Source organism: Anneissia japonica, unplaced genomic scaffold (assembly GCF_011630105.1).
Source record: "Anneissia japonica isolate Jap-2015-1 unplaced genomic scaffold, ASM1163010v1 scaffold1587_len1432017_cov164, whole genome shotgun sequence".
NCBI classification, from domain to species: Eukaryota; Metazoa; Echinodermata; class Crinoidea; order Comatulida; family Comatulidae; genus Anneissia; species Anneissia japonica.
The window spans coordinates 404,639-414,351 of record NW_022713643.1 but is presented as its reverse complement, the minus strand read 5'-3'; the positions used below and the strand labels follow the sequence as shown (position 1 = coordinate 414,351).

At 33.2% G+C, this 9,713-nt stretch overlaps 2 long non-coding RNA genes across 7 annotated transcripts in view; one reads left to right on the top strand and one right to left on the bottom strand.

The window, feature by feature from the left end:
- Positions 1–1,267: 1,267 nt before the first annotated feature.
- LOC117108713 lies at positions 1,268–8,661 on the top strand. 3 transcript variants are annotated; one of them, XR_004445407.1, is made up of 6 exons: positions 1,268–1,435; positions 4,581–4,687; positions 5,619–5,705; positions 6,146–6,173; positions 7,512–7,576; positions 7,663–8,661. It is a non-coding gene; the product is annotated as an uncharacterized LOC117108713 (long non-coding RNA). The 3 variants fall into 3 exon arrangements; XR_004445408.1 differs by having other exon boundaries at positions 4,581–4,803; positions 7,663–7,804; XR_004445409.1 differs by lacking the exon at positions 4,581–4,687 and having other exon boundaries at positions 7,663–8,654.
- Positions 8,662–8,974: 313 nt separating this feature from the next.
- LOC117108712 overlaps positions 8,975–9,713 on the bottom strand; it is a 25,259-nt gene continuing 24,520 nt past the window's right edge. For all 4 annotated transcript variants that reach the window (XR_004445403.1, XR_004445406.1, XR_004445404.1 and 1 more), the window contains one exon: positions 8,975–9,087. This is a non-coding gene — a long non-coding RNA (uncharacterized LOC117108712). The remainder of the gene's footprint in view (positions 9,088–9,713) is intronic.

The window sequence follows — 9,713 nt, the reverse complement described above, 5'->3', positions numbered from 1 at the left end:
CAATTAGGCCCATGTGGCCGAATCTGGGAAAAACAACCTAGTTAAAAATTGGCTAATTTTGGTAAAAACCATGAGCTATAGCCCATACTTTTTTTTGTATAATTTTTTTGACCCCGCCATTTTCCAGTTTTTTTCGTATTCCATGACACCTAGAGATCACAAGAGTCCTCTGCAGGTTGATAAATGCCACTTAAAGCCTTGTTTTAAGCTTAAATAACGAAACCAGGTTAAAAATTGGCAAATTTTTGTAAATCTATGAGCTATAGCCAATATTTTTTAATTGAATTTATTTATAATATATATCTTAGAAATCTATTAACATATCGATCATTTGATAAGTATGTTGACAAAAAAAAACCAAAGAAAAATAGGCCTTTATAAATAAAACTCTTGGTTTATTTGTTTGGTAACCGTAAAGTAAGTCCTGATACCCTTTGAGACGTCACCTTCATATCAACATTAAACAAAAATACTCTTTGTTAAAATAATAATTTAAAAAATCAATATTTGTTTCAGTTCAAAAAAAGTTATCAATCGTGATATGGCAATCAGGTAATACGATTTTAATAATAATTTAATAATACGAAAAAAAAAACAAGAAAAAAAAAAAAAAAAACGAAACAAAACAAAACAAAACAAAAATTGACCGCTCATAGGCCTACCTGCGGTCTAAATCCGTCTATCTTACATCCGGGATTTCCAATGCTTCTATGGTATATGGCACCGGAATAATGATAGGCCTAACAAAAATAATATTAAACTGCATACCTATGAATGATGCGTTTGGATTACTAAGAAATGGTACCATAGTCGTTAATTATTAATACCTCCTCTCCCCATCCGTTTTCCTGGTTTAATTAGTTAATCGGTATATTAATCCCATCCCCAAAGGATACCCCAATTTCGGGAAATTTGGTACCGAGGGGGTTTCCTCATTAGAACTCAATTTATAGTATTAAAAATACCAAAGTATATTAATTAAACAGTGTTTTAATTTAGGAGACTTATAATTATTTTTTTAATTACAGTAATGCGTTTTTACCTATCGGTATTTTACCATTTTAATATTTTATTGAAGTTTTTTTTGATACATTTTTTTTCGTATATAGGCCTACTTTTATATACTTGCACGCGCAAGTGGAAAGGGTTTCCAATCTGTACTTATACGTTTTGATTCATAAGATGACCATTGTACGTGATATTCCAATTCAACCTCAGTCCTCAGTGTTCCTGTGGCCATTTTCACCTAATATCCTGAATAATTACCACCTGTGAGGCAGAGCGTGAATTTTGAAATTCCAGAGAACCGCGTGGGATGAATTGACGTGACGACCGAAATGGTGGACAAAGGTATATTTTAGCGATAGAAAACCCCACCATATTTTGTTTATGATTATAGGTCTAAAGTATATTCGTACGTATCAACAAAACTAAGGTAGGCTTAAGTATTAAAAGAACGTGTAACTAGCAATATTTTGTGATTTTAAGTTCCGTTAGCCAATAATACGAGTCAGTTTCCATGTAACGTGCATATCATTGTGCACACTGGGACGGACGCTAAGTTTGTTTTTTTTCGACAAGATTTTTAATGCGTTTTTAAGTATGTATTTTCATATAGTTGTAAGCTTAAAATTGACAAAACATGACTTGCGGCCATTTCATTAAATATTCTGGACGTACCACCTGTGTGGACCAAAAATGCCAAAAGAACCACGTGAACTCGGAATGGCAGATATAGTCGAATATGATGTATTCTTTACTACAGAAAACTCCATAATTTGCTGTAATTTAGTGTATTTCCGTGATGTATATATCCATAATCAAATATTTGTAACTTGAATGTAGGCCTATATTTCAAACGCCAAACAATATGAGTTGCTTGCTTTGTGGTGAGTGCAAGGTAAGTTCTAAATGAACTAGGACTAGACAATTTCGACAATAGTTGTGATTATAGAGCACTGCTTTTAATAATTTCTTTCCTAGGCTACAATAGATAGAATATTTATTATCTACTAATATCTGAGGGCCATACCAGTGGTGTAATTAGCAGGGGAGGATCCAGTAACGGGGCTGTTTTGCCACTATTATGTGTTTTACTACACCTACCTATTCTGAAACGTGATAATTGGAAGGGTGTGGGTGCTTGATGATTAGGTAACCAGGCGCTAGCTTGCAATATTAGGTGATTTCAGGTAGATCTTTAAGTATTTATGTGTGATTTTTTTTTGCGCCGAACATTTTTCAATAAGGGCCGGTGGGGGGGGGGGAGAAAGCGAGAGGCCGAATATATTTTTTGTGGGAGGCACATCCCCCATTATAGATATGCCGGCACTGGACCAGACTAAACCTCCAAGAATTTGAATGACACCTCTAGATGCCCGAAAATTCATTTCCTTTAATTCAACATACTTTTTGTTTCAAATCATGATTCTATAAGTTGTTTTACTTGTACTGATTTGTATTTCATAATGTTTAGTTAGTTATAGTTATTGCACTATTAGATATATTTGAGGCATGCCATCCCAAAACCAGCATAGTGCTGTTGTTTTATTCTGAGAAATTCACATAAGAATGTAGCAGAAAAATGCAGAGAATAATAATTCTTTTTTTTTGGCATTATTAAATTGATTCTAAGTAAATGACCCATTATTAAATAGCTTATAATGTGAGAATAAATTCTTTCTTGGTCAATGAATTTTGGGTTGGATGGGATGGTATGCCCCATTTATAGACAATTTTATATGTTCATGGCTTTAGTAATTTGCTTTAATAAGTTATTATTAACTGGACCTCAAGACCAATATTTTTACACTGAGTATTCAAAATAAATAAATTAAAATAATAAATAAAAGTCCATAAACCATAGGCCTACATTAACATTATATATATGCTTTCTTGTATCTGAATTTAATCAGTCTTCATATGCGAATAAAATAGATTATGCCTTTGAAAAAAAAAAAACTATTTTATTAAGTCCTGTTTTTTGTTTTTTTTTAATCTGTTCAGTTCAGTTTCCTATCCTCAGTCCTTAATTATTTCATCATGTCTTTCTGCTTGTCATATTGCCTCTGATTCTATTTTTATTTTTAGATGGTTTTCTTTGATTAGAATATATTACAGTATTAAAATAGGCTTTACTCTATAATAATGCATTGCAATACACTTAATTCCAGGCTTATTATTGTGTTAATAGTGTTTCTACAAAAACATGAACCGAGTAATTGTGAGTGTAGATAATTGCTAAATAAAAGAAATTTTCTCATGGAATTTTTTTTTCAATATTTATGGTTGAAATTTCGAGGTTGTAGCTTATATTAATACACTTTAATTTCCCCGTTTCATGTTTTTTTGGTTCCTATGCTGTAAAGTAGTAGGAACCTTTGAAATGATCTAGATGTTTGTCTGTACGTCTGCAACGCTGATGTTATAAAATTTGTTGTTGAAAGATTGTGAACAAGCAAACTTTAATTTCCAAACCCCTGCTGGTTATAATTTTTGCATACATGTAGTAATTTTCATGTAATATGATATTTCTTGAAAATTGTTGTAGGATAAAATAATAATAAAGCTTTACACAATTTATTACCCCTCCATCCAAAACTTGGAATAATCAATGATACATTAAATTATTAACTATTTTGATTTTAAAAAAAACCAGACACCATGTACCACAAATGCAATGACTATTGCTTTAGATTCGACATTAAAATGTCCCTAAAATTTCTACCTGTATTTTAAAAACATATATTTTGAGATCTAAAGAAAAGTCCTGGATCCGCCATGGGTAAGCGGTACAGAACATCAGGGAAACTGTAATGGGGGCAAGGGTTGGTGTGGGTCCCAGTTACATATGCGAAGCGCATGATAGATTGCAGCGAAGGCACGACAATTTTTTGAGGGGGCCCTGTCAATCTGGAGAGGCCATTATTAGAGGACCCATGACATTATTGAGGGCTCACAATAGTAATTAATGTTTTTGGAAAAAAATATGGAGAAAAAATGCAATCTGCAGTTTGTATGGGGGCCTTGGTAAGCTTGGGCCAATTAGCCTATAAATAATACAATATACAATTGTATATTGTATTATATATAGGCGAATTATATATTGTATTATATATAGGCTAATTGTTTATTTCCATTTGTTTCTGTACCGTATTTCCATTGTGGTCCAACACATTAGATACGGAACAACACTCAATAACACATTATTTGCGGCAATTCTGAAAGATGTTTTGACTAGATGGATAGAATTAGCAGATGCAGACAAGTTATGACATTTTGCTACGAGAACAGTTTACAGATGGATGTGGGCGTGAGTAGGCACTTTTTCTTTGGGAAAGTCAGCTGAGAACCTGAAATTCCGAAGCAGTACGTTGAAGCCTGTGGGAAAATGTTTGGTCAGCCTATAAGTTTTAGGAATCCAGTTTTAAAATCCGTACCAAATGCAACCACAAAACCAGTAAACCCTAGTGTGAGAGGTCCATTCCCACCTCAAATGGTAAGCAAACCCACTCATGTAACTTGTTAATTGTGTCATTGTCAATTTTTAACATTTTCTAATCCAATAATAATTGTTATAGGAGTCAAGAGTTGGACACGTTGCCAGAATCTGCAGGGAGTACAGACAAATGTGCCGGCTTATCTTATTCCAAGACATGTCGACCGAAATCTACTTTTCATGAAGAAGGTAGTAATGAAGATCCAAAAGTGGATAAATATAAACCAGACATAAGTGCTTGCATGGTTGAAAGGAAAGCAGCATCATCAGATGGCTACTGCTGCATAGATGAAGAGGGTAGTCAGGTAACGCCTACATGTGGGCATTTTCTTTCTATTATTAGCGCAGCTTGTACAATTTACTAAGAGAATGCCAGTTTCCACAGGTACTGTTGGCTCGCATCCAGCTTCTCTTCTCCATGACAGTGATGGCATGGTGTGGTGGTAAATAAAGGATTTGTTTTGTATTACCTGGACAACTGACTGGCAAGATGAAAAAAACCCATGTGTTTTAATAATTGTACTGTTAGGAACTCATAATGAATCATTATATATCTGAACTCCATAATACAATATAGAATTATAATTTGAATTTTCTGTAGTATTTAAAATGTATTTATTGTATTTGTTACCATTTTTATAGTTCTATTCTTATTTTTCTGGTATTTTAGTATTCTCATTTTGGGACCACGGTGGAAATAAGTTGCTTTTTGTACTTTCCTGTGTTTTTATCCTTAAATGTTTTCCCAGTCCATATCCTTTTAATGTTTTTATATAATTTAAATGCCTTTCGTATGTGTCTGTGTATATTTGTACATGCCAATGTGGAAAAGCAAATATATAATCTCTATTTATACCCTTGGATAAAGATTATTTATTCCAATAATTAAACTTTAGTAATTCTTGTCGCCATTTTCACCTAATATCCTGGACGCACCCATCTGTGTAGCAGATTTTGAATTCCAAAGACGGATATTGTGGACAAGCTGTATTTTAGCGCAAAAAAAAAGCCATTGTTTTATGATTATGGGGTATATTTGTGATGTATGCATCAACAAAACGAGGTAGGCCTAAGTATTGTATGTGTTAAAATAAAACAATTGCAATTTGTATTTTGTCAGTTTCTTCGTAGGTGTGCATGGCATGGTGGAAACCGACTCGGGCGGACGAATGCGGCTTGTTTCGAAAAGGATTTTTGATGTGATTAGGTAGGCCTGTGCATTTTATATACTTGTACACGCTGATGAAAATTAATTTGCAAAATCATGTTAGACTAATAAATACTTTTTACTGCACTTTTCAGTACTTGTATACTGTTTTTCAAAGTCGTACAGTTGCATAATTAAACAATATAATATACAATTACAATACAAGTGATTAAGAATTAGGAAAGTTTTTAAAAGATAAAATAGTCATGTACGTATATGTATACCGGTATACGTACGTTTAATGCGTATTCTTTTTTCCATGAATCGATAAACCCCAAAAATTAAAAAAAATGGTCTGGAGGTCTGAGATAATGCTTAACTGTAGTGGTGGACCTTCCCTATTTCTACCCCATAAAACAAAAAACAAAAATAAAGAAAGTCCATTGAATCTTCTGACTGACTGATATATATTCTTGTTTTTTTTTTGTTTTTTTTAGCAGATGAAGCAACAGAACATGACCCATGCGGGTAAGTCGTGAAAAGTGTACTGAAGTTTTGTTAGAACATTTGCTGAATAGTGCAATATTCCTGGTTAAGGAAGGTATAGGAGCATCCAGTCAATGTTAAAGTGTCAAAGTATATGGAATCATGCCTGTTTGACAAGGGTGCATATGGGGTAATACAAATCTGTTTGTCAGAATTATATTTGGTGTTTGGGAAAAAAATAAAACAATTGAAAAACATCACAGTAGGCCTGCTGCTACTTGGAAATTGGACTCTTGCAAGATTTCTTTTGCTTAAATCAGAGTCAACACAAAGCCACTATAGCGCAAGCTCAGTTGTTCAATTCCTACCCAAATGACTTTATTTGCAAGTATGGAACATGCTGAGCATGATGAACTAAAACAGCATTGAATGGCATTACAGTACTCACTGGTACATGGAAATGGGATTTACACACCAGATAACTAGCCTGGTGCTTAACCACTACAACACTGTGCTTGTGTTTTCCCAAGTCAGTATTTGTGAAAGTCACTAATACCCCTTTCAGACAGACCTGCAAAACGGTATTAATACCGTATTTCTCGAACGCCGGCGTTCTATGTTAAAGGGTAAATACGCCTAAAGCTGGCTTCAGTTAGACCTCCTCGGGACCTAGTCTTAATACCGCATTAATACTGTAGCGAGTTTTGCCCAACTCAATGTGAAAGGGTACAGGGTTCATCGCCGTCTTACGCACTGAGGCATAACAAATCAGGCGGTCACACGAGCAGCCATCAACCGTAGCCTGGGTTCCAGGCCCTAATTTTAGGTTACTCACTCTTTATTGCACTTAGTGCGCACCATACCTAATTTAATTGGCGTCCCATACTCGATTTCTTTTTTTCGAATTCTATCTATCTCTAAATTAACTTTCTCGTTGGTGGCGCTGTCCAGAATGAGAAAAATAATAACAAATAATAGACTTGTGGCAAGTCTACCATCAACCGCTGCTGCAGCTAACAAAGCCGATGAAATCGTAAGCTGACGGTTCTTTAGACACGAAAATCGCCTGCACCTAGCTGCTTGAAATTCAAGTCGGCCTTGCCTTAAACGCTTCCTAAATTCTTTTTTCACTTGAACAAAACGCATTAGAAACCTTGTTTTCTCAATTTATATGTATTGCAAACATAGCAAGCATTAAAAAACATTTGCAAAGCAGCAGTTTTATGACTTCATATCCGGCCATATATTGGATTAATGGAGTAAACAAAAACTTGCGACGGCAATAACGGCGGCATGATTAGGGTATTATCGCAGTATTTTCTGTCTGAAAGGGGCTTAAGAATACAAAAACAATATCTGTATTTTCTTTTTTTTTTGCAGACGACAGACAACGCTCTGCAAGATGACAAGTAACTTTTGATATACATCAAAGAATTAATAATACTGTAAGTATTAAGTGAAATATACTGAAGCTTCATTATTACCTTTAATTTTGTTTAATTCATGTTTGTGTCTAATTTTTTTTTTTTAGAATCTATTTTTGGTGGATACAGCAACACAATTGCAAGACAGGAAAAGTACTGCTGCAGAGGAAGACAAGGAAAAGAAACCTATTATAATTAATTTTGTCTAATATAGGCAATTTAATTTAGTTTTAATTTAGTTAATTTAATTTGTCATGCCTAATACAATACAGAAGTTTTGCTAACATCTTGCTGAATATTGTGATGCCATAATCCCGATGAAAGCGGTTGTATTATTTGTTGCGGTTGTATTATTTGTTGCAGCATCAAGACAACAATTGCTTAATTCTGAAAAAAAAATACCCGATTATATTGTACAGAAGATTACAAACAGACAAGAGAACCAGAAAACTACTATGATTACTAGCAGAGCATTTTAACTATCTATATAATGAATTGTTGATGCCTAATAATTTACTTTATGTAATTTTGGTTATGAAGATAATAAAAAATAAAAGTAGTGTGTTGACTTTTCTTTGCTGTTCAAGTTTGAAGACTGGTGGATGCAGGTAAGTTGTTGCAGCATCAAGACAACAATTGCTTCATTCTGGAAAACTGATTATATTGTACAGAAGATATGGACTCACGAATTACTAAGAGAACCAGAAAACTACTATAACTTGCATTTTAACTTTCCATATAATGAATTGTTGATGCCTAATAATTTTGGTTATGAAGATAATAAAAAAAAAATCAATTGTGTTTTGATGTTTCTTTGCTGTTCAAGTTTGAAGACTGATGGCTTGACTGATGGATGCAGGTAAGATGAAAAAAGCGCCCTCCAATAGAAAAAGGCTAACTTTTCCCATGTCCCTCAATTTCTATTGAAAGTGGTGCTGAAGGGCACCCTCCAATAGAAATCCAAAATTTCCAGGGTCTCTAAAATTATTTAAAGGGGTCCTGTGTGGTGCTGGAAACCGCCCTCTATAGCCATTTTAGTTCAGCGTTTTTGGGTGGTGTCTTCTTTGTCATTAATTTAATTAATAAAGGTTGTAGTGCCCTCTAATAGCCAGTTTTTATGCTATTCTGAAAAAATTGGATGTTAGAGGGCGCTTACTGCCATTGACGGTTAAGACACCCTAAAAAACTTTGGATTAAAAAGGCTATTTAGGGCGATTTTCTTCACTATTTTTACCAGAACCGGACAGACTATTGTGGCCAAATAACTTAGTCATATTTACGGCCTTTTTCTATTCGAGGGCGCTTTTTTTTTTTCCCATCCTGCTCATCCTGCTTTTTTAATGCTCGAGAAGAAAAAATACTCAATACTAAACTGAATACAATGAATATTTATTTATTCAAATTATTACCAATATGATACTAAATTACAATGAATATTTATTTATTCAAATTATTTCCAATAATTATTTACTAAATTACAAAGACTATTTGAAATATAAAGCTTCAATTGCCAAATCACCAGTAGCCACATTCTGAAAGAGTAAGAAATCACAGCAATTAGCTAGAGTGGAAAGGAAAAAATATTTAAAGTTATTTTTAACTGAAACATTTACACAACAATTTATAAGTCCAGTGAAAAGGGAAAAATATTTAAAGTTATTTTTGAATGAAACATTTATGCAACAATTTATAAGTCCAGTGGAAAGGGAAAATATTTAAAGTTATTTTCAATTGAAACATTTACGCAAATTAAGACAACAATTTGTAAGTCATTTTTAAGTCCAGTGTAAAGGGGAAACATTTAAGCAAATTTATACAACATTTTATAAGTCTAGTGGAAGGGAAAATATTTAAAGTTATTTTTAATGCAAATTTATACAACAATTTATAAGTCCAGTGGAAAGGGAAAATATTTATTTTTAATTGAAACATTTACGCAAATTTATACAATTTTTTAGGTCCAGTGGAAAGGGAAAACATTTAAAGTTATTTTTAATTGAAATATTTACAAAAATTTATACAACATTTTATAAGTCTAGTGGAAGGGAAAATATTTAAAGTTATTTTTAATTGAAACATTTACGCAAATTTATACAACAATTTATAGGTCCAGTGGAAAGGGAAAATATATAGTTATTTTTAATTGGAAACATTTACG